We start from the raw sequence: 21290 nt of genomic DNA on the forward strand, positions 1-21290 counted from the left end.
ATGACATCAGTGCCATATAGATATGTTCTATATACATCTAACCAAAAGAGATTTTCCCTGTTACCAGCCCAATTTTTCACCTGTCCTTCATTAGAATAAGTCATCATGGAGGGGGAAAAAAAAGAGTGACCAAGTAAAATGTAGACGGCTGTGAGCATTTACTTGGCTTACTATTCAGTGAGTGTGCTACAGAATTGTATTTTAAATGGCTTTGTAACTCTGTTGAAGAGACTATAATCAGAGCTACAATTGGTAAACTTAGAATAATATCTCTGTTTCTGCTTTTGTCTTGATTTTACACCAACAGAATATCTGTGCACATCAGTGGATTTGCACACGTTGGTGTGGAACTCCATCTTGCCCACTCCTACATCTGCCAGGTCAGTAGCACTCCCAAATTTGGTTCCCATGTGAATGTTCACTTTCCATGCAGTTGTTTTGTTGACTGTACTGCACATGGAGAGGAAGGATGTTGAAGTTTTTGTGGTTTCATTCCTAGTTTTAGGGATTAACTGAGGCATCTTGCTTTAGTTTTTTGGTTATTTCGGATCTTCAATTACACCTTGTTAGGAACCCCAGAGGCCTTTTGGCACAGGTTATAATACATTATAATTTACTATCTGTATAGCAGATGAGCATAACTTCTAATCTTTGTCTCTGTACAAGATTGCACAAAGGGTGGAAATCATCCTTCTGCAGCAAGCCAGCACAAACCCTCTGACCATTTAAACTTTATTTTTATATAGCTGGGACCACTGTGGGTCATAAGTTCCTGCTTCACAGGGGTGAATTCCTCTGTCTACCGGACAATATCAGATCTGCTTAAATATGTGAGACATGGTTGGTCCCCTACTGTGAAGACACGAAGCTTATGACTACAACAGCTAGGGACCTGGCCCTATGTGCTATTGTGGCATCGGTCTATCCAAGTCAGTGGAGCCACGTGAGAGTCTGACCCACAAACTATAACCTGCAAGTGTGAGGCCATATCGTTTTCTGCGCACTGTAGTTGATGGAGGCTCTGCACTCAGAATTAGCCCAGGATGTCAAAAGTGTCCTGGGTCACAGCCACTTATGATTGTGGCTGCCCTTCCATTTTTTCCAGAGCATTAATTTGGGAAGGGCCCACATATCAAAGTAAATTCCACTTATTTTGAAATGTGGGGGGGAGCACAGAAACAATTACCTCCCTCGACCTTTATTAAGCAATCGAGCTTTTCACATCAGTATGCAGAAAACTCTTCATAAAGCCTTTCAGCTAAAACACGCATCTCTCTTGAAGCACCTTTTTGTGAACTCACAGTTGTTGGAGGAAACTTGCTCATAATAGATAGCTCAAAATAATATTGCTCCAGCTGGGATGTCACATCATGCAGTTATCTCCTTGCTGAAACCACATCACATAGATTTAGAGGCATATCGGAAATAAGAATAGTTACAAACAGTATTATATGTAGGCTGGTTCATCTGAGGACTCGGGGCCTGATTCTCCTTTTGTTTTTGTGGGTATAAAGCAAGAGGAAATCCACTGAAATCAGCAGTTACACTGGGGCAAAATGAGTGCCAGTGAGAGGAGAATTAGACCCCCTAGGCTTCTGATCACTCAGATTATGTAAAAAAAAAACCCTGAATTTGAAACATAATGACAGGAAACCAAGTGTGTAGGCACATTTCTGTGGTTCAGAAAGTACAAAGCTTCGAAGATGCATCAGAAAACTTACACAGGAAGGATTGAAGTCGGTTCAAAGTCTTTTGGTAGAAAACAGAACTGTTCTTTTAATTTTTACCACAGTTCTCACTATATGAGTAGGGGTAACAGTGGAGAAAGAGGGAGATCAACCACCCCAGGGCTTTTGTTTCTCATAATTTATACCATGGGGATCTCCTTGTCACGGTGGCTGATTTTCCGTTGCTGAAGACGTCAGTTCTTTTGAAGACACCTCATATTAAGGGGGGCTTTGGAAAATAGTGTTTCTTTACTGGAAAGAAATATATACTGTAAGGAAAAACGTGAACTTGGGCTTTTTTCATATCACCTACAGATTATTAATTGCTCACCTTCTTTTAAGAAAAGGAAAAAGGGGTTATTTTTGAGCAAGGAAAAAGACTGATGTCAAGAGTAGTGGTGACACTATGGTACTAGTTAGAGTGAAACCTGTCATCTTGAGATCACCTACAAATAATGACTTCATCTGCTATAATAAACATTTCATAGGCTGATAGGTTCACTCTCAGCTCAAAATTAATGTTTCTGCCGTGCAACGTTTTGTGAAACTGCCTTCAGACATTTAGGTACAACTGTGTAAAGATTTGTGAAAATGTTGAGCTAGTTTAAAAAAAATAAAAAACAAAATATTTTAAAAGGTAAGCATTAAGAAAATGTAACTTTGAATACTTTCTGTCGTGGAAGCTCCGCCCAACCATGTAGTCAATACAAACCCTAAGAAAACAGTTACAACATTGTATAGGACTTTTTTGTCCAATCAATTTTTGGGTGGCCAAGACTGTTTTACTTCTTTGTGTTTATATAGCAGCTAGCAGGATGGGTCTTAATCTTAGTTGGAGCCTCTAGACCGTAGCGTGATATCAACATATATGAGCCACCCTCTAGACATTTTTAGATAAATTAATCTCTGCTTCAGAATAACAACAGGATTCACAAGACTTGTAGATAGGTTCTCTATCAAACTCTAGGAAATTCTGCTCATTTCAGTGTAATTTCCATAGGGCCCAGTTCTATTTCTCTATGGGTTTTAGTCTTGATAATTTCTGTAGAACTCTTTTATAAGGCAACTCTTCTATCTTTTCAGCATTAGTATGAAAGGATTTGCAGAGAAGTGCCCCAAAATGTGTAAATCTGCCTGGCAGCCTGGGCCCAATTTTTAGCAAATTTTGGCCAATTTAAGGTTTAACATAAACACTTCCATTGACTTCAGTGAAGCCATAATTTTACCCGTTTTGATGATGATGATTAAGTTTCTTTGAATTTGAAACTCCAAGCAAAGCCCTGAGAATGTGGCTCCATGCAAATCACAATCTAAGAATGTTTTCTTGATGTTCTGTGAACCGAAACTGATGAGTTTCACATCTCGCTAGTTTAAAGCAACCGAGCAGGAGGGAGGAAAGAAGTTTTGGGTGAATGAAGTTACTTCTCTAAGACATACAAAAAACTAGAACTCTTGGTTCCAAAATGATACCTTTTATTAGACCAACTGGAAAATGGCAAGAAAATTGTCCCTTTCTGCAAGCTTTCGGGATCAAAGTCCCTTCATCAAGCTCTGGGAAAAGTGTACAAGTGGTACAAGATGGTAAAAAGTCCCCATAGGTAGGAAATACACCTCATTTTTGCACAGAGGGATCTGAAGATGGACGGTTGTCCCTCTGGGCCCATGAGCTAAATTAAATATCTACACCACTACTGCAGCAGCGAAGGAAAAAAAGGACCAAAACATTAACATGGAATGGTAGCGCCTGCCCCTGTTTTCTGTATTACAGGATGACCTTTCATCCTCACTTGAGATTGGAGCCCACTGTACCAGGCTCTGCAGAAACAAAAAATGAAAGACAGATCCTGCTCCCAAGTGGTTATAAAATAACTCAGACTAAGGATGGAATTATTATAATTATCACCATTTTACAGGTGGACACTTTGAGGCACAGAAAGAAAAGCTGTATTTTGTTCAAGCCTTAAGTAGAAATTAAACTTTAAGCATCTGAATAGGATGTTCCATATATTATAGCAGTGATTCTCAAGCAGGGTGACACCAGCTCCTCTGAAGGGTACCTTGAGGTGTGAGGAGATAGTGCCATGTGAGGAGGCAAGCAGATATGCTAAACAGGTAAGTAAGTGCAGGCTCAGGATTGATCCACCACCCCTACTGCACAGCCTCTCTGCAAGGAGGCAATCATTTAATATAGACATTTGTTTTTGATATGGAGCGTACTCAATTCACAAAAGTTATGGAGCAATGTCTTGAGTCCAGTGAAGGGTGCCTCAAACCCAGAAAGGTTGAGAACCACTGTATTAGGACACATGTGGTCCATACTGCCCCTCCATATATACAGGGTCTTCATAAAGTCCTTGTGCACTTCTAAACTTTAATAACTTAGGTTGTAGGTATGGTAGAAACAATCAGTAAACGGCACTTAAAAGCAAATTTATTAATGTTTTAGGACAACTAGTGTACACAATGGTAGCCTTCATAAGTAATAATGAATTTATTATTATTTCAGATCCTTTGACAAATGAAAAATGGCTACTGGAGACAAGAAGGTAAATTGTGTCCTATGGCTAGCAGAACTGAAGTCCATATCAGCTGTGAGAAGAAAACGGTGGTTATGTTGAAGTCTAAAATTGTGTACTCTAGTTGTCCTAAAACTTGAATAAATTTGCTTTTAAATGCCGTTTACAGATTATTTCTATCATACCTAACACCTAAGTTATTAAAGTTTAAAAGTGCACAAGGACTTTATGAAGACCCTGTATAGAGAGAGAAGATATATGTATGTGTATATATATTGGGGTGGCATGGGTGGGGGTAGAGGGGAAGGGAATGACTTGTTGGTGGGATGAGCACCGGCAGCATTATTCTCTGCAGCTCCCTGAGCTGACAGAGTTTGTCAGGGAACCACAGGGATTAATGACACTGAATTCCTGGGTACAGGGCCCCATTGGGATTTTTTCAGCAGCAGTAAGGCAAGCAATGGTGGCATTAATCCTCCCAGCTCCCTGAACCAATGCAGCATCTCAGGCAGCCGCAAGAGTGAATGCTGCCGTTCCTTGCCCTGCTGCCAGAGATGAGTCTTATTATCAAAGAGACCAACCCATGGGTTCTGCCTTCTTGACATGTGCTCTAACCACCGAGCAGATTCCCTGTTTTGTTTATACTCTAATCTTTGGCGGTTGCGTTCCCTGAAAGCTTATTCTCTTTCAGCTCTCTAAGGATCCTTCCCACATCCACAATTTCCTTCCATTTTCCATACTGTATTCTGTGCAGCTAATCTCTGAACCTAGTCATATGCCTGGCTAGTACTTGGATGGGTACTTGGGTGCTGCCACTCTTTGGGGCTTGAACTAGCTGCTGTTTGACCTCCCCTGTAGCTCTAGCTTGTAAGAACCTAGAGGTAAGCATCTGTTCTCCCACAGGTTGGCTGATCTCCTCTGAAGAGCTTTAAACTAGGTTCGACGGGGAATGGGGGACGGGGAACTGGTGGTCGATGAGAACCGAGGGTTGGAAAGCCACCAACAAGGCACCAGACCTAACCAGGTAAGCACTAAGGGGAATACAAACCACCAAGGCAAAGGGGCACCAAGAGCATCCATTGAGGGGCTAAAATGTCTTTACACAAATGCCAGGAGTATGGGGAATAAGCAGGAGGAGCTCACACTCCTACTTGCTAGCACACAGTATGACCTAGTTGGCTTAACTGAAACATGGTGGGATTCTATGCACGACTGGGCGGTAGGCATTGAGGGGTACAGGTTGTATAGTCGTGACTCAGCTGAGCGGCTGAGAGGGATCTTGGAGTCATAGTTGACTCCAAGATGAACATGAGCCAGCAGTGTAATGAGGCCATCAACAAAGCCAATCACACCTTGTCGTGCATTAGCAGGTGCATGACTAATAGAACAAAGGAGGTGATGCTCCCCCTCTATGCAGCACTGGTCAGGCCGCAGTTGGAGTACTGTGTTGTTTTGGACGCCGCACTTCAAGAGGGACACGGAGAATCTGGAGAGGGTTCAGAGGAGGACCACTCGCATTATTAGTGGTCTCTGTGAAAGACCCTACAAGGAGAGGTTGAGGGATCTGGATCTCTTCAGCCTTCACAAGAGACGTCTGAGGGGAAACCTTGTAGCTGCCTACAAGTTTATCAAGGGAGAACAACAGGGAATTGGTGATGCGCTATTTACCAGAGTGCCCCAGGGGGTAACTAGGAATAATAGGTGCAAACTAGTGGAGAGTAGATTTAGGTTAGATATTAGGAAGACATTTTTCACAGTAAGGTGGCCAGAATCTGGAATGCACTTGCAAGAGAGGTGGTGCTGTCACCTAGCTTGGAGGTCTTCAAGTGGAGGCTTGATAGTCACCTGGCTGGGGTCATCTGACCTTGGTCCTCTTTCCTGCCAGGGGCAGGGGGTCGGACATGATGATCCTTTGTGGTCCCTTCTGACTCTACAATCTGTGAATTTATGAATCTGTAAACCTATCAGCTGTTCTACATCCCAGGTCTCAAACCCACTCTTCAGGCTGATATGAAAGATATAGGCATATAGTATGTAAAGATGAAACATTGTCATGGAATGTGCATGCATTTGTGTAATCCCACTTCCTCTTACCCACTCCGGCCATTCGCCGCACATTAGTCACCAGTCACAAATGCTAAGAATTTTCCTGCTGCGCTATCTTAATGTCATCTGGCTCCAAGAGAAATGTGGAAATGGCTTCAGTTTGTGCCAGCAGCAGCTCCAACCACACATCTCTTTGTATTTAGGAATAGCTCTCTTTTGCAGGGGCCAAGGTTAAAAACTAATGAGTGTACCGCTGTCAGCAAAAGTGCTGATGCGAGCGTCACGATGCATGGGCTAATGAGGTAGAAAATAATTGTTTGACGACATAAATTAATTAGCAATTGCAGATTCCTGAAAACAGCCACTGTGTTCGTATGATTTAATCAGTCTGGGATGACCTCCACCAAGAAGCTTTCGTTTTTGAAATGAGATGGCACAAAAAGCACTTGCAGTATTTCTAGGCGATTTTCCATTAATGGAATTGACTTCGCGATATCACAGCTCAGCATCAGCTAAAGGCTGGGCTCCTACCTACTGCAACACTGGTCAGTACTCTTCATGTGCTTCTTAGCTTTGTTGTATAATGTTTAAACATTGCTGCCTACAACTGTGCAAGCAGCAGCAACCTGCAGGAGGGAGAAAAGATTCTTGCCTGTCCCTTGTCTCCCTACCTGGGGCTCTGTGAACCTCATTTTTAAATATTTCTAAAGCATTTTGAGTTAAGACTGCAGTCGGGTCAGAGAGCAAGGATGGGCTGCTGGGTAGGACAACAGGCTTGAACTCAGGAGACACAGGCTCAGTGCCTAGACACAGATTGCCTGTATGACCTTGAGCAAATCACTTGATCTACTCTATTCACTTTCTTTTGAGGGATAATGAATCCTTGCTTACACAGGCAAAGAGAAGATACAACTTGCTAGTAATAGCATGGTGCTGAGACACTGCAGTAATGAGGGCTGTGTGTGTGTCTAGAAACACTTCTGGCAATTCATTCAGACATACCCCACCAGAGACAGCACTTTGTCAAATTTCACATTCAGCTCTATACCTTGATCCAAATTTGGGGTCCCATTCTCTCCCTTTGCTTTATACTGGATGCATCTACATGCACATTTTACTGCAGAGTTGACTAATTAACTCCACAGTAAAGCATCAGTCTGCACATGTGCCAGTATTAGGGTGCAATAAACTAATTAGCTCTGTCATAGGATAGTAGTGTTGGTGACAGTACTATCCTATGACAGAGTAATAAAACTGCATTGAAACGCATGTGTAGATGGTGACTGGTTGGGAGCCAGACTCTTTGCTACTACTTAGCTACACAGCTCCAGGCATTCGGCACCCTCATGCCCCAGCCATCCCCTCTGCCACCTGCCGCTGCCACCCAGGGCCCAGGGGCTGATCCCCTGAGCCTGCTGCCAGCCTGGGCCAGCTCCACTCTGCTCAAAGTGATGCTTTCCATGGTTCACATGTAGATGCTGAGCCTGGGAGCGTGTCACTCCTGCTCAAAGTGCAACAGACTTTGTTGTGCCACATTAATTACACTTGTAGATGCACCCGCTGGCCACATCCACACAAGCGGGGGTGTGCGTTTGCAGCAGCACCAATAGTAGCAGCACAAATTTGTGCCGTTACTTTGTGCTACAGTGCATACCCCTGCTTATGTGGTTTGAAGCAGGACGCATTATCCTGCCACTCCATGGGTTGCAGTGGGGGCTGGCTGGGGCACAGGATGCCTCAGAGCATGACTAGCTGGCACCCGGTGCCCCAGCTGCTCCTTGGCTGGCTGGGGCACAGTGTGCCTTGAGATGGGGGAGCAGGCAGCCCTGGGCTGGCTACTGCTGTGTCTCTGCATGCTTCAGAGACGGCTACATGGTAGAGCCCCCACGGTGGGGCATATGAAGCCCCTGTCTCAAGAGAAGCACATGAAGCTCATTTTCTCCACATGTTGTGATGCCCCCGGCTGGCTGGGGTGCAGTGCCCCCGTGCTGAGGCATTTGTCCTGGCACACAGCACTTGTCATGCTTTGTGCTGCATTTTTCCCAGGGGTTTTCTTTTGCTATTGGGAAGTCCCAGTAGCATGTATAGTTAATAGTACTGCAAAGAGGTTTGCAGCGCCACAAGCCACACATGCCTGCAATGTCTGGATCCAGCCACTGTTACTTTGCTTTGCAAGAAGCTCAGGAGTGTCCAGCTATTTTTTTTTTTTTTGTTAAGATTTCTTTTAAAAGGCTGAAATGGGACCTTTCTGCTATGATCTGAATGCTTTGGGCAAAATTTTATTTCACCTAGTGGACAACCAATGGGCAGCTTACTACTGCACCGAGTTACCAGCTAAAGTATAGCAGCAATTCTATGGCACTCTCTGGGTGCATAAATGCTCCAGTATAGGAACAGGCGGACTTGCATATTTCTGATACTCCAAGTGCCGTAGGGGGGTAGTGGAAGGGTGGAATAAAATCACACCTACAAATTAATTGGGATAATTCAGAGTTGGTTGCAAGTTGCACTTCAGCTGTCCCCAATATGAAACAGCCACAGCCAAGTCTGGCTCACATTTTTGTATATGGGAGCCATCTTTTCCTGTGCTAAAGAAACACAAGGCTTTCTTGGGGTGAGACACATTAGACTCAAACCACACTACATCTGTGGAAGGTTAAGTGGTGTTAAACTTAGAACATGCTGTGGGCAGTTGTACATTAAGGGTTAATTCTGTTTCTTGCTTACCCAGCTCTGACTTGGCTCTAGAGGGCTAGAGACCAGGGGCATGGCTAAGAGCCAGAGCACCTGGGCTCTGCTTCTGCTCTGGCCGGTGGGTGAGGGGGCATCTGGGAGTGATGCATCCTGAGATGCTGGAAGACCACAAATTGCTCATTTTATCTCTGCGGAGTAGAGTGAAGTTACCCTAATATGAGCTAAGTAGCCCAGAGCTAACCTTTGCCTGAAATGGTGTAATTTAGAGATACACAAAGAGCACTTAGCATGAGTTAATAAGCTTTAATATGTGGATGCTTATGTTCTAAAAGCCCTTAGTATGGTCTAAGAGTCATGTGTAACTTCACCTTGATTTAGACATACCCTGGTGGGAATAACACTCTTACTGCTGTAAATGTAGGTATAGCTACATGTTTAGTCACAGAAAGTATGTCTAGATAGGATGGAAAGGCCTAGAGCAATGGTTCTTATTCTTTTCAGACTTGAGCACCTCTCCATATCTTTTGTGCATTGAGTGGCACCCTATTTCAAAAACTGATTTATTAATTGCAATGCTTACCTCCTTGGAGAGGCGGTAGGCAGTGAGGGGGCAGGCAGAGTGGGGTGGGGGGAGTGGAGCAACTAGGCAGGGACAGTCTAAGCCGGCCCTTATCTGCTTATGTCCTCACACCTGAAGCCTGAGACTGACTTTATTTGCTTATCTCCTCACACCTTGCTTATCTCCTCACACTTGCTATGGCACCCTTCAAAGGATGTCATGGCAAACCAGGGTGCCCTGCCACCCTGGCTGAGAAACACCAGCCTAGCAGAAGATGAAGGCACCTCCGGTATTAAATAATGGACTAAAAGCATGTGGATACTCAGGGCTTTTGCTGTGGCTGCCTGCCACCCTGGGGTTGCAATGTGTCTTAAGGCCATGGCACAGTAGAGAATGAAGTGTTGGTCTGGGTCCTTGACATTTTAGCCAATTAAGGATTTAATCTCTGTCAGTGACACCTGGACTGTAGGTCTGCCGGGAACTGAGGCTCAGCAGAGAGAGATGCCCTCATTGCACACTTGGCCAGCACATCTCACACAGTGTTGGAGCTCTGAGCTGGATGAATGCCGGACGAATGCAACCAGGACCCCAAATGCTGATTTAGAAATCGGCAAGAGCAGAGCTGCCACTGCCTCTGGCCTGGCCAATGCAACCTTTGTCACTGCCCTGGCTGTCACAGCTGATTTAGGCACAAACTTTCTTGTTACACCTCTGGCCCTACTTGAGAAAGTTCCTTCTGCCTTCTGCTTTCAAAACCCAGCTCTGCCATGTTGCAATAGGAGTTCTGGGGATTTGTAAATGTTGGAGCCTGGTGCTGGGCTGCACTGTCACAAAGGAAGTGGGTTAGGGTACTCACACAGGTATTTTGATAAGCCCCCATGGGTTGACTATTTCAGATAATCTCTAATTAAAAATTGGTGCCTGTGGGTATTGCTAAGCACTGGAGGAGAAATCCTAGCTGCCTGTGTGTCAATTTGCATAACAATGCTTTCCACAGCCTTGGGCTGTAATTTTTGCTTTTCAAACTCTGCCTTCCCTGTTCCTTACACAATTACATGGAAACTGGTTCGCCTCTCTTTTCCTTTGTGACTCTGACGCTCCTAATTAAAAACACTTTGCTGGCTGAAAAACTCCTTAGGACTTGCTGAAATCAATAGCTATTCTCCCCTTTCATGGGCTGTTTGAGCATTATGACAGCCCTGATGTTGCTAAGGGAAGGGAGAACAGTGCTCTGTTTCCCCCTTACACACTTTCCTGGAGGATGAAGAAGGCTGGAGGGCCAAGAGAGGGACCAGAAAGGAAGAGTTATTGGAGGGTTGTAGAGGAATGGGTGTTCTGTAAATTTGAATGGAGACTGCCCTGAACAGCCTCAACTGCATGAACTGCCCTACCCCAAGGCGATCCCTGTGATGCCCTGTACAAGCCCTGTATAGATCAGACAGGCTGCAGAAGCCCACTTACTTCCTAGGGAGAGCAAGGGGTAATAATGTGTTGCTGGCCTTAAAATAGCAACAATTTTTGACACTTGCTTTGCCAGCTCCTGAATTGGTGGGGGTGGATTTAAGGATTTATCCTACTCTTAACCCACCTGGTTCAGAGTGGTAAGAAGATGTTCCAGTGCACCACACGCCCTGATGGAAAATATGTAGGAGAAACCAAATACCAAATAGAGTTGTGCAAACTTCTCTATCGGCTCAAGTTCTGAATGTTCAAAAACCAAATCTGAAAGCCTGTCATTCCCATAACTTAAACCTATGCATTTTTGTCCTGAGGGATTCCATTTAACAATCACAAGAAAAAAATATGCTTGGGTACCTCTGGGAAGCCTGTGCCTTGCATTAGGAAATGAAGAACTGTTTCATAATCATGCTAATTTAAACATGATGACTTACACAGACATACTTCTATCTATATAATTCTATAGTCTATATGGCACTTATAGGGCTTGTAGTCTAGGGAAACTAAAGATTCTTTATGGTTTTCAAATGGAGGAACTACACTTTTTTGGTTGGAGGTGTGACTACTATTCCCAAACTTCTCGTGGCCTTCCTGTGTGATCTTCTTCAAGTCATAGACCCTCACTGTGCCTCCATATTCTGCTGCATTTTCTCATGCTCCTGCTTCCTACTGTGATGATGACCAGTTCACTAATGCTTGCAAGCACTTTGGGACCTTTGAATGGAGGGTGCAGTGAAGTACTATGCATGGCTTGTAGTGGGATAGCACTAAGTTTGTCTAGGCTCAAATCCTCCTGGTATGATTTGGGTAGCCTCCATAATGCGCGGGCCGGGAGCGGTCCGAGGCTTTCGGGGGCGCGCGGCGGGCTGTGGCCAGCAGCCCTGGCACGTGGGTCGGGGAATGCAGGACGGCGGACTAGAATTAGACACGGACGCGTAGCAGTTGATTAAAGATTATTTTACTTACACCGTAGATGGTCGCGGTGCAGGCAGGAAAACTTGCTTGCGTTGCAGTTACAGACAGGAAAGAAGAAGAGCGGACAAGAGTTCTAACCGCGAACTCTAGTCCAAGGCCAGCTGAAAGCTAGAATCGCAAGCCCGTTGAATCAACCAGAGAAAACAACTCGGAAAAGAGCTCTGGATACACACACACACGGAGTTTGCTAGGCTCCGTGGAACGATCGCGCAGGGAAGGGTTCGTCGAGGGATTAGGTGGCAACGGGGAGAGGCTAGAGGTTGATCAGGCCCCTGTATCCTTCTTAAGGCACATACTGGGTCCGTTAGGCTCCGCAGCACTTAGAGTTCTTCACGAGATGTGAAGTCCTCCTTCTCCTCCTCCAGATGGTTGTGGAGTCCTCCAACTTGGGCGGAAACCGCTCAAGCCTCTTATACGGCTAGCAAGCCAATCGCTAGCTGCCACGTGTGAATAATTTAGAAACAGCCAATAGTGGGAAACAAATTTGCATGAGAATGGCGGGAACTCCTTTGCACCGGGGTTTTCTCTTTGCAACTGAGAATTGCACCGTGCAAAGAAAGCTTCTCGTGGCGGGAAATAATTCTGCAGTGCTGAAGCACACACAAAATCATACCCTTGGGTCATGACACATAAGATGTGCCACATTATGCAACTTCCCCACATTTTAGTGTTATAATTCAACCGCCGGTTCCTTTTCCTGCTTTAATTGCATTAATTTGTCTCCCTCTGTTTGATCACTGAACGTAGGCTGATTTTTCACAATGCAAAATTTGCCATTTACAATAACTTTCCTTTCAGGGAGGAATGCCACAATCCAGGCCAGTGTATGTGCAAATACACTGGAGCTTGTCCAGAATTTACTATCACCTGCCCTTATCCTAGCTCTGAATTTACGTGGATGTCAACTGCCTTATTCTGTCTGCCGATGAAGATTTCACTGCTCTAAATATTTCATGTATGTATGCTTGCGACTGAGAACAGAAGACTGATTCCCGCTCCAGGTATAATATAGTGTTCTTGTTTTTGAAGGCTCTCTTGTTTTCTCCCATTTCTTATAAATCTCTTAAAGTCTTTTTTTTTTTGTCCTGGATATTTTATTTTTAGTTTTCTCAGCCTTCCAATAACCTTCTTGAAGCTCTCTTTTTCTAGCCACCCATATAACTCTGTGCTTATTTTTCTCTTGATACTTAAATGTCTTTTCATAGATATCCCTTTGGAGTGCAGGATTTAATATAAAGCTCTTTACTGATTTGCTTCTTGCAGTGTGTCAGACAACATTTTAAGATAACCAGATTTCTTCTACTTTGCATTTCATTTATGTCATCAAAAAGGAAAGAGAAGCCTCTCCCCCCAAAAAAGACCCCAAAACAACAACAACAAAAAGCCCCACTACTGGACTCCTGGCTCCACTCTGATGTTTCCTAACAAATGTTCAGCTTATTATGTATGTTGTTCCTACTGCTCTTCCAGAGATGGTTATTACAGAGCATAGGAATTACCATGATAGCAAACATGGTTAACTGGCTGGCGTGACAATACAATAGGAGATGGGTTCAGTCTTGAGCATCACCTTGGTCTTTTTGTGCAACACTGAGCCAGTCATTTGATCCTTCCATGTCACAGTTCCCTACACTAAAGATTAAGATATTTCTTTGTCTGTCTAGAATGAGAGTATCCTGGGCAGAGATTATTTAATATTATGTTGTGTGTGTAGTGCCTACCACCATAGGACTTTAATCTCAGCTAAGGGCTGCTCTCTAGTAGAAATACAGAAACATGGTCCTACGTCCTAGCTTCTGACAACAAGCAATAGTGATTTCAGGGAAAAGGCTTCAGCTGCCAATAAGTGACAGTTTGAAGATGTATTTTCTTCACTGACAGTGCCATTTCATTTTGTAGCATCAGCAAAAAGGAAGGGGAACTGGGTGTATGAACTAGGTCCATCGCTTCCAAATCAGCCTTGAAAGAAGTAACGAAATGTGTGCATTTAACCCTAATCCTTGGCACTACTTTCTCAAATCCTGCTCTGCTGCTGTTCTTTTGTCCCGAACAACTAACTACAATTAGAGATAGGTGGGGCTGACTAGAAAACAAGAATTCCATTTTACTGAAAAAAAAATGGTTTTTGTTTTATTGTCTTCATCCATGGTTTTTAGAATTTTTATTTCTTAATTTTTTTATGACAAAATAATGAAAACCCCAAATAGCCAAAGGTCCAGCAGTTCTAGCACCTCCACAGATGTGGGATGGCTGAGATTAAAGGCTCTATTTAGCTACTTCAGAGAAGAGCCTTTGCCTGCCAGCTCCCATGAGAGTGCCCTAACCACTGGGTGATTGGCTCTTTTGGGGCTGGTGAGCTTTCCTCCCACATTTCCCCCACTTTCTAACTTTCTGTCTCTTTCTCTAATATGATCAAAGAATCTGTCTAGGACCTAAGAAACCTTTCCAAGAAAATTTCTGTTGGTGCATCTACAATCAGCATGTAGCAATACAATCTGGCACAGTTTGCACCAGAGTTTATTGCTCCCGGGCACCACATTTACACATGTGCCTGGGACTGCAGCATGTTGAGCTGGATCAAAGCAGCCCTGGCTGGCAGGGAGCCTGGGGTGTCAGCCTTTCAGCTCAGCATTGGTCCCCCTGGTTTAACCTGCTATGGAAAGGCTAGCTGGGGCACAAGGGTGCTCCAGTGTGGGGTGGGCTGGCAGGCAGCCCCTGCACTGAAGCACCCTCGTGCCCCAGCCAGCCCCATTCCTGTCTACATATGTGTTGCTGCGGAGTGCTTTACTCCATTGGAGGATAGTACTTGTATATACTAGTACTTGTATATACAAGTACTATCCTGCAGCGGAGAAAATTACTTTCCTGAGGTACTTTCCAGAGGCCTAATAGAGCCACACATGTAGATAGGGATGGCATACACATACACATGTTTTTTTGTGTTGCAACATGCCAGAGATCCGGTGCATCTAACATATGGATTAACACGCACTGCGCATCGAACATACGAACTAACACATGTCTAACGTATGAAATAACACGCACTGTGCTGCATCGCTTGCAGTTGTATAACTTGTGAAATGTGCATCAGCGCAGAGAAAATGGTGGTGGTGCACTTTCGAATGAAAACACCTTCGATGTGTTTTAGTTCAAAAGCAGACTACTGCCATTTTCAGGGCACTGACTTGCATTTTGCCGCTTACACAACTGCAAGCGTCGAAGCACCAAGTGCTTTTCAAAGTACTCAGTGCTGTGGTGCATACATGTGTAAAAATGCCTGGAGACTTTACTGCAGAGCTAGTAAGGCAGCTCTGCAGTAAATGTCTCGTGTAGACGCGCACAGTGGAAATCATGGTAGGCCAATGAAACAGCCCTGTTTTGACAGAAGAAAATGTTGTGAGTAGGTTTTATTGGCTGGCCTATGCTTTTGGAGCAGGAATGCCCAACTTCTATCTCCAGGTCTCAAGCTGTGCAGAATGATGGCAGCTGAGTAGGCCACTGATTTGTGATTTGAGAAATCCAGGATAAACAAGTAAAAGATGATGCAAACTAATCTGTGTGCACTATATGCTACGGGAAGGAGGGGCCAGTGGCTAGCATGCTGACCTGGGTTTAGATGCATTGCTTGTGGGATGCTGGACAAGTCACTGTCTGCAACACCCCTGACTGTGTTAAGGAGTTCAGCTACTACCTAAAAAATCCTGTAGCTGCCCTGTGTCTTGACTCTCCTCACTGGTGCATAACTCTAATTAATATTACATTATATTTTTGGGGGACTGTAGCGCTTGTGAAGTGGATGCACCATGCTTTAGTATGGCAGTCCCTTGTCCACTGCAGAAGTGATGTAGCCATTCCCTTGCCCTTTCTGTGCCAATCTGGTAGGTGGGGAGATCACAATCCTATCTCTCACATGTGTTGTGAGGACAAATACTGGTAGGTTCCTGATCATGAGGTTCCCAGTTACCACAGTGTTGGGGCCATATAAGAACTTATAGGACAGATGCCAGAGGGGATTCCCTGGCAACACAGATTACCATTATTATTTATACAGCACCATTTGTTTCTGTGCCATTCACGGCATGACTATAAGATGAAAGGTCCTTGGCCTAACACACTTGACATAACAGACAAGCAGTGTCTGCAAATAAATGAGTCTGGGTTGGAAGATATGGGAGTCTTGGGTGCCAGTCCTCTGCGTGCATGAGTGATGGTAAAGGTAGAAACCAATAATGGACACATTTTGAGGAGCTTGACCAATGGGAGCCGGTCATAGAGGATGTGTCAGCCATAGCCACTGGCATCAGAAAAGACTCAGTGGAATTAAAGCTATAACTGGAAGAGAACTGAGTGAGTGACTACAGACAAAACATATTTGGGACGCAGATGCAGCGTATTGTGGGAGCTGAGGCTGGATGTATTCAGAAGGCAACTGTAGGCCAGCAGCAAGGTAGAAGTTGCATGGTGAGAGCTGTGGGCAAGGGGCATGATTCCTAGCTGAAGTAGTTTGAATAAACTGGAAGGAAATGTGGTGAGACTCTGGGAGACCAGTGAGGAGGAGGCCATAGTACTCCAAGTTATTTCAAAGATGTTATAAAGATAAATTAGTAGGGTTTAACAAAAACTTTCATGTTGGAAGACTTTATTCCTTCAGAAACTTTTAAGGCCAGAAGGGACCATCCATTCTGATCTCTTATATGACACGGGCCATAGAATTTTCCCTAGTTTCCCTGTAAGGAGGCAAAGGACCCATATCACAGTGAAACCTATTTACCAAACAGGGACCCAGTTGTAATCTGGAGCCATCACAGCTGAAGAAGTCACCACTTCCTTGCCTAACTAGTACCACTGTTAATCACCTTCACCCTTAAACATCTGTGCATCACTGAAGTCACTTGGATGCAGCCCTGTGTATTCTGTGTCATGACCCAAAGGTATGATTTTGTGTGTGCTTCGGCACTAGAATTATCCCCGTGGAATTACAGCTTCATTGCACGGTGGAGTTTTGCTGCATAGAGAACCCGCGTGCAAGGGAAAAGTTCCCGCCACTTTGCAGCTGTCTTTGCAGGGTGCATTTCTCAAGTTGCGACAGAAATGCACGGTGCAAAGGATTTCCCGCCACCTGTATGCAAATTTGTTCCCCGCTATTGGCTAGTTCTAAATTATTCCCACGTGGCGGCTAGTGATTGGCCTGCTAGCCATATAAGAGGCTTGAGCGGTTTCTGCCCAAGCCGAGGAGGACTCCACATCGATCTTGTGGGGACTCTGGATACACAGCAGGGCAATAGAAACCTTGTGTGAGATCCAGAGGAGTTTGGCGGCCTGATCCACCGCCCACCTCTTCCCGTCTTCGAACGAAAAAATTATAAGACGTATCTACGAGTTTCCATCTCGGTGGCGCGCTTGTCCAGGACATCCGGAGTTCTGTCTGCGTGGAGCCTAGCAAACTCCACGTGATTGTTCGTGTTCTTTTTGTTTGTAACTGCAACTCAAGCAAGTTTTCCAGCCTGCACCGCGACCATCCTGGTGTAAGTAAACAATCTTAAAATCTACCATTTCGCGTCTGTGCCTAATTCTAGCTCGGCGCCCACCCTCTCTGACCTGGCGTGCCCGGGGTGCCAGCCACAGCCCGCGTGCAGCACGACAAGGGCTGCAGATTTGCACCCGGCCCGCACATTCTGCAGAGAAATTATAAACTCCTTGGCCAGTCACATCATAGGGCTTCAATCTGACCCAGTATTCCCCCCAGCCTGTCACCACTATACATAAATTGTCCTTCCACTCTGCCGGGAGCTGCATGTTACTAGTGCTGCTTGTACCATAGAATTGAACTACTTCAGAGGAGGCATCTTTTGATATAAAATATCATTGTAAGGTCTCTGGGGCAGGGACCATCTTTTTGTTCTATGCTTATGCAGCCCATAACACAATGGTCCATCACTGGGTCTTTTATGTGCCAGGGTAATATAACGACTATATCTTAAATATTTATTTAATAGTAAACTGCAGGTTTCTTTCAATGAACCTTTGTTTTAGTTATGATGCTGCTGGTTTTGTCTTCCTCTGTTGAGAGAGGAATTCACCCTGGTCCCAGCCTTTTCCTGGAGAAGCATTCTGAATGAACTCTGCTAGACAAATTTGATCCTGATTTAGTAACATATGCTCTGCAGCTTGTTTTAAGGCAGTGGTTCTCAACCGTTGTTGCACCAGGACCCATTTGTAAATATAGCCCAGTCCTGACACAGTGCCCCTCACTCCTGACCCACTGCCCCCAATCCCCAGGCCTCAGCCCCTCAGTGTGTTGGGCAGGGTGGGGGGTGTGGGGTAGGATGGGGTATGTGGGACAGGGTGGGGTGTGTGTGGGGCATGGGGGCCCCAAGTAGCCCCTCTCAGGCTGGAATTCTGCCAGCCTGCAAGGGAAAAGCCATGATTACCCACGTTTTTGTCCTTTAAAGAAGAATCCATTTTTTTAAAGTTTTTTGATCCATTTTTTAAGTTTATTCATGACCCTTTCATACATTCTTGTGACCCACTTTTAGGTCACAACCCACGGGTTGAGAAATGCTGTTTTAAAGCACGGTGCCTGTTTATATCAATATCAGTTGTGGTTTAAAAAGAAGCGGGCCGTCCCCATGGGCTGTGTACTGGGCCAAGATGTTGAGTTGCATAATATTTTTAGTCTCTTTCCCTTTTATTCTGTGAGAAAACTGCCACATATCTTCCAGGAAGGAAGAGCTTGTATTGCTCAACAGTGACACCTACCGGCTGCTCAAGAGCACCGTTAATGGAGTAACTGAAGCCCAGAGGACAGCATGGCGTAGGTGTAAGGGTAGAAACACAAGTCTTTTGTCACCTTCGTGACGCCATAAACATTTTAATGGCAGCGCAAAGGGAAAGAAAAAAGATGTCCATGTCCCTAGTGACACTGCAAATGTGGCTGCAAGGAAAGTGGTATCAATTTGTGCTATTTGGCAGAGGACAGCTGTTTACTTTATGACACAGGAATACGGGCAGCCTAGATCTGCCTGTGCTCTCCAGATGCCCTGAGTAGGTCCTCTGGGGGCTTGCAAGGCCTGATCCTGTGTACCTCGGAAAATCCTGTGTAGGATCAACCCCCTTTGCCTTGAGAGCACCTGCCTACCTTTTCCTCTTACCGAGATATACTCTGGGAGTCTCCAGGACACTTCTCCACAAGTGGGGGAAAGTTGGGATTTCCCCACTTTCTGAAACATGCCGCTGGGATCTTTCCAGGACATGTTTCCATTAACAGGGAAGACTGGGGATGTGTCTTGGTAAGCAGGAATATCCTGCGGGCACATCTTGGTAAGCGGGGAAAGCTGGGCAGGTGCTCCCAGGACTTTAGGGGTTCAATCCTGCAGGGAAGTCTCCTAGGGTGTGAAGGCCCTAGGAGAATATGGTATTCAGTGCCCTGTGAGTACGCATCCTGGCACAGCTCATCCACTTCAGTGGGCAATGTCTGTTTCTACCCTAAAACGCTTTGAAAGAGAGGAAGGAGACATGCTCTAGAAATGAGAAGGAAAAGATGACAATATGCAAAAAAAGGAAAACCAAAAATGTGCCTCAGCTAAAAGCCCAGTCTTTTCTCACAGTGTCCTCCACAAAGGTTACGGAGGTCTCCTGCAACTTTGCCTTGAGGCATCTGCAAATCTCTACAGAAATGCTAAGTGAGTTTTTAGCAGTCCCTGCAGTAGGTGCTTGTTCTTCCAGAACAGGAATGGTCCCAACTCAATCTGACGTTAAGGGAGAGCTGGGATCAAGGGAAGGAACCCAGAGGTATTGTGCTAAATAACAGTGGTGTTGGTAGCAGAGGGAAATATTTACTACCAATCTGAGCATGAAATAAACACACTCAGGCATCAGCTTTCAAGGCAACCTAATTATTTATTTGGTAAATTTTATATTCATGTATGTGCATTTTAAGGCTTAAACTCAGTTCTCTGAGTGCACCCGACTCTCTGTACCATTCCTGTGCATGAAAAGCAATGTCTGGGCTGCTGCATGTAAAGCCCACTGGAAACTGTATGACACATGAAATGGGAACATTTCTCATGGTGCAACAGATTTTCTACTGACTGCCCAAAATAAGTTGCTGCCTGAACTGAAATGATCTTCTAATAGAAGGAGAGCAGAATTGTTCTTAATAGATGAAATGCTGGCTTTATTCAAGTGGAAAGGAGCTTAGTTACAGACTCCTGTGGGGTTTGAATTTGACCCAGTGGTCTCCAGGTTTAGCCAGTGCCACAACCAGAACTGGAACATAGAAGGTCTGATCTGACTGTCCTAAGATGAGAGGACCTATGACAGGGCATTTCTATCTCTATACACTAACTATTCATCCTTCAGTAAGATGAAAAGAAAAGCAGTCTAGCACATACTTCCGACAGGTGCTTACAGGAGCCCGTTGCAGGAAAAAACTATGCAAAAATTTGACTGACTTGCTCATTAACATTTCTGAAAAATGAAGAAAAAAAAGTAGAAATGTTTCTTTACTAAAAGCCATAAAACTTAGTTTTATTTTTTATCCTTTTTTTAGCCTTTTAAAATGTTAACTTTAAAGTAAGCCCCAAAACAAGATGTTTCAAATTTTTAGAATTTAATTTAATATTTTTTCAACCAAGACGTTTCACTGAATTCATCAGGAATTCATGGCATGATTCAGTTTACCTGAAACTCCATTTTTTGGCCAAAAATGTTGCCCAGCTCTATTCAAGTTCATGAACAAATGGATAGGGTGCTTTATTTCTCCTTTCTTCTTCTTTTCTAAGCTTACATTCTGACTTCCCCAATATGGCAAAACAATAGATTCATGCAACTTTGTTCCTTTCAGCATCTCTTTGCTTTACAGTTGAATACAGCACAGACGCACGTTTCCTTTATTTTCTAACACATGACAACCTTTTTAAATACATGGATAGGAATCAAGCATGTGCGTGGTCCAAAAGGGTGAGTTCATTCAAAGGTCCTTCACTTACACATAGGCCTGTTGCAACCGTCTTGATGTCAAATAGCTGGAGGCCCTGAAAGAGGATGTCAGCATTGCTACTGAACAAAACTTCCCGTTGGGACAGAGCAGCAGTTGCCTTTTTAGGAATATAAGACTGGACGGGAGCTTTCTTGGATCATCTCCTATTATTGCAGGCTGGCATGTCATGTAAACCCTTCCATATACTTGATCTCAGAGTCCAAGACCAGTCACTGACCACTTATAATACAGTCCCTGTCCTATAATATTTCTTCTGTGTGCACATTTCAGAGAAGCGTCCTCTGAGAAGTGACTGTTGTAACTTTTGAGGATAA

General features: G+C 44.5%; 1 long non-coding RNA gene across 1 annotated transcript; it reads left to right on the forward strand.

Annotated features, from left to right (window-relative positions):
* The first annotated feature begins 305 nt into the window (after positions 1–305).
* On the forward strand, positions 306–4409 carry LOC106738045 (uncharacterized). The gene is made up of 2 exons (XR_001374055.3): positions 306–380; positions 4234–4409. It is a non-coding gene; the product is annotated as an uncharacterized LOC106738045 (long non-coding RNA).
* The last annotated feature ends 16881 nt before the right edge of the window (positions 4410–21290 follow it).

This window comes from Alligator mississippiensis, chromosome 3, assembly GCF_030867095.1.
Source record: "Alligator mississippiensis isolate rAllMis1 chromosome 3, rAllMis1, whole genome shotgun sequence".
Classification (NCBI taxonomy): Eukaryota; Metazoa; Chordata; order Crocodylia; family Alligatoridae; genus Alligator; species Alligator mississippiensis.